Genomic DNA, 4,071 nt, shown 5'->3' with positions numbered 1-4,071 from the left:
CCATCCTGTGTGGCTCAGCTTTTTTTGTCTGTGAAGCTTCTTATTTCCCCTTCAAGTTTGAATGATAGCCTTGCTGGACAGAGTATTCTAGGATTCAGTCCTTTGCTTTGCATCATTTTGTAAATTTCCGTCCATTCTTTTCTGGCCTGATTTGTTTCTGTTGAGAAATCAATTGATAATCTAATGGTGTATCCCTTGATGTAACTTTCCATCTCTCTCTTACATCCTGTAAGATTCTCTCTTTGTCCTGAACATTTGCCATGGCAATTATGATGTGTCTTGGTGTTGGTCTTTTTGAGTTCACCTTCTTTGGGACTCTCTGGGCTTGTGTGACTTTTTTCTTCCCCACCTCAGGGAAATTTTCTGATATTATTTCTTCGAATAGGTTTTCTAATTCTTGTACTTGTACCTCTTTTTGTTGTTCTGGCACCCCTATTATTCGTATGTTGTTTCGTTTCATGTTGTCCCAAAGATCCCTTAGGCTCTCCTCCTGTCTTTTAATTTTTTTCTCCAATTGCAGTACAGTTTGGGTGTGTTTTGCTTCTTTGTCTTCTAATTCATTAATTCCGTCCTCTGCTTCTCTGAGTCTACTGTTGAGACTTTCAATGGTGTTTCTTATTGCAGCTATATCGCTCTTCATTTCTTCTTGGGTCTTACATAATTTATTGATTTTTTTCATCTGTTTCTTCTTGCTTCTTGCATAAGTTGTTGATTTTTTCCTCTACCTGGTTTATGCACTCTAGGACCCTTATTGTGAATCCTTTTTCTGTCATGTTGCATGCCTCTGTATCACTTAGCTGCTTTTCTGGTGAGTCCTCCTATTCTTTCCTTTGGGGGTTTCTTTGTCTATCCATGTTTGATCTCACTGTCATATCTAGATGTTGAGTCATTCAGTGGCTGCTCCCTGGGTAGCAGCGGCTCTTCTGGCTGTGGTTGCTCCCCGGGTGGTTGTGGTAGCAGCTGCTCCTCTGGTGGGTTCTGTTCACAGCTGTGGTGGCTCTTCTGGCTGGTTGGGGGAGGCTTCACATAACAGCTTCTGTTTCTCAGAAAGAGGGTGTGGTCATCAGGAGGCTGCTGTTGCTTGGATCTGATTTCCATGAGAAGCAGGACTCTACATAGTCGCACTGTCCCAGATCCGGAGTCTCTAGGTTCGCAGCCAATCTCTGGATGCCGGGTCTTTGGGTCTACAGGATACATTTCCAAAAAACAGCCACTCAAGATGCGTGGTCTCCACAGCTGAGCCGGCGCTCCCGGAGAGATTTCAGCCACAGTCTTCAACTTTCAATCCGCTTTCTCAAGGATTCCTCCGCAGTTCCCGGCTGGAAACTCTCTCTCAGCTGAATATCTTCTGCTTATTAGGGCTGTATGTTACCGCTTCAGCTGCTCACCCTAATACCCCTGGGACAATGCACAGGACATGTCCGTCTATACCTCCTCCATTTTTCTCTCTCAGTAAAAATCTTAAAATACAGAATGATAATCCTGGGAAATGATTATGAATGTGTAAGAAACACTTGAAATACCAGTAAATAGAGCAATAATATCTCTATCCCCATGCTTAATAACTGAGATTACAGGTAGAAAACTGTGAAATGAAAATAAAATAGATAATATTTACAATTCCGGCTACATTCGTTGGCATATTCAGAAGAACGTGCTTTCAAACATTAAGAATTCCTGTTTATAGAGCTCCGATTTCATGTATAAAGCCTTTAATTGGCGAGAACAATGTTTATATTTACAACTGAGGCTTAATTGATTGGTGGTTTTTGAATAAAATAGTTTAAATCCTGAAGATTCATGTATATACAGCTAAGAAAACTGTCTAATTGCGGTAAAACTCTTAAAGTACACAATGATAGCCCTGGGACATGATTAGGAATGTGTAAGAAACACTGGAAATACCAGTAAATAGAGTGGTAATATTTCTATGGCAGTGTTCAATCACCGAGATTACAGGTAGAAAGCTGTGATAATACTGATAATATTTACAATTCTGGCTACATTAGTTGGCGCTTCAGAAGAACGTGCTTACAAACATTAAGAATTCCTGTTTATAGAGCTCAGGATTCATGTATTAAGCATTTAAATGACAATAATACTGTTTACACTTGAGAATTAATTATTTGGCGTTTTTTGATAAAATAGTTAAATCCTGAAGATTCATGTATATACAGCTAAGAGATCTGTCCATTAGTGGTACAAGTCTTAAAATACACAATGATAGTCCCAGGAAATGATTACGAACATGTAAGAAACACTTGAAATACCAGTAAATAGGCAGTAATATCTCTATGGCAGAGTTCAATCACGGAGATTCCAGGTAGAAAGCTGTAAAATTAAGAGAATACAGATAATATTTACATTTCTGGCAACATTAGTTGGCGTTCTCAGAAGAACGTGCTTTCAAACATTAAGTATTCCTGTTTTTAGGGCTCCAATTTGTTGTATAATGCTTTTAAATGATGAGAATACTATTTATGTTTGCAATTGAGGCTAAATTGCTAGGTGTTTTTTTGAATAAAATAGTTTAAATCCTGAAGATTCATGTATATACAGCTAAGAAACTGTATAATTGTGGTAAAACTCTTAAAATACACAATGATAGTTCTGATAAATGCTTAGGAACGTGTGAGAAACACTTGAAATTCAAGTAAATAGAAATGTAATATCTCTATGGCCGTGTTCAATCACAGGGATTACAGATAGATAGCTGTGAAATGAAGATAATACCGATAATGTTTACAATTCCGGCAACGGCACTTGACGTTTTCAGAAGAAAGTGCTTTCCAATCTTAAGAATTCCTGTTTACAGAGCTCAGAATTTGTGCATAAAGCCTTTAAAGGACGAGAAAACCATTTATATTTACACATGAGGCTGGATTGGTGGCGTTCTTGAATAAAACATTTGAAATCCTGAAGATGAATATATATACTGCTAAGAACACTGTCTAATTGTGGTTATACTCTTAGAATACACAATGATTCCCCCGGGAAATAATTAGGAACGTGTCAGAAACACTTGATATTCAAGTAAGTAGAGACATAATATCTCTATGGCCATGTTCAACCACAGAGATTACAGGTAGAAAGCTGTGAAATGACGAGAATATTGATAATGTTTACAATACCAGCAACGGACTTTGGCGTTTTCAGAAGAAAGTGCTTTCAAACATTAAGAATTCCTTTTTACAGAGCTCAGAATTTGTGTATAAAGCCTTTAAAGGATGACAATACTGTTTATATTTACAATTGAGGCTGAGTTGGAGGCGATTTTTAGCAAAACAGTTTACATCCTGAAGATTCACGGATATACTGCTAAGAATCTGTCTAATTGTTGGAAAACTCTTAAAATACTAAATGATACTCCTGAGAAATGATTAGGAACGTGTGAGAAACACTTGAAGTTCAAGTAAATAGAGATGTAATATCTCTATAGCCGTGTTCAATCATCCTGATTACAGGTAGAAAGCTGTGAAATGAGGAGAATACTGATAATGTTTACAATTTCTGCAACGGAATTTGGCATTTTCAGAAGAAAGAGCTTTCAAACATTAAGAATTCCTGTTTACAGAATTTGTGTATAAAGCCTTTAAAGGACGAAAATACTGTTTATATTGACCACTGAGGATGAATTGGTCTCGTTTTTTGAATAAAACAGTTTAAATCCTGAAGATTCATGTATATACGGCTAAGAAACTGTCTAATTGTGGTAAAACTCTTAAAATACACAATGATACTCTGGAGAAATGAGTAGAAACGTGTGAGAAACACTTGAAATTCAAGTAAATAGAAACGTAATATCTCTAAGGCCGTGTTTAATCACAGGGATTACAGGTAGATAGCTGTGAAATGAAGAGAATACTGATAATGTTTACAATTCTGGCAATAGAACTTGACGTTTTTAGAAGAAAGTGCTTTCCAATCTTAAGAATTCCTGTTTACAGAGCTCAGAATTTGTGTATAAAGCCTTTAGAGGACAAGAAATCCGTTTATATTTACAAATGAGGCTGGATTGGTGGTGTTCTTGAATAAAAAAATTTAAATCCTGAAGATGAATGTATATACTGC

This window comes from Myotis davidii, unplaced genomic scaffold (genome assembly GCF_000327345.1).
Source record: "Myotis davidii unplaced genomic scaffold, ASM32734v1 scaffold207, whole genome shotgun sequence".
NCBI lineage: Eukaryota > Metazoa > Chordata > Mammalia > Chiroptera > Vespertilionidae > Myotis > Myotis davidii.
The sequence above is the reverse complement of the archived record's forward strand: the minus strand, read 5'-3'. Positions refer to the sequence as shown.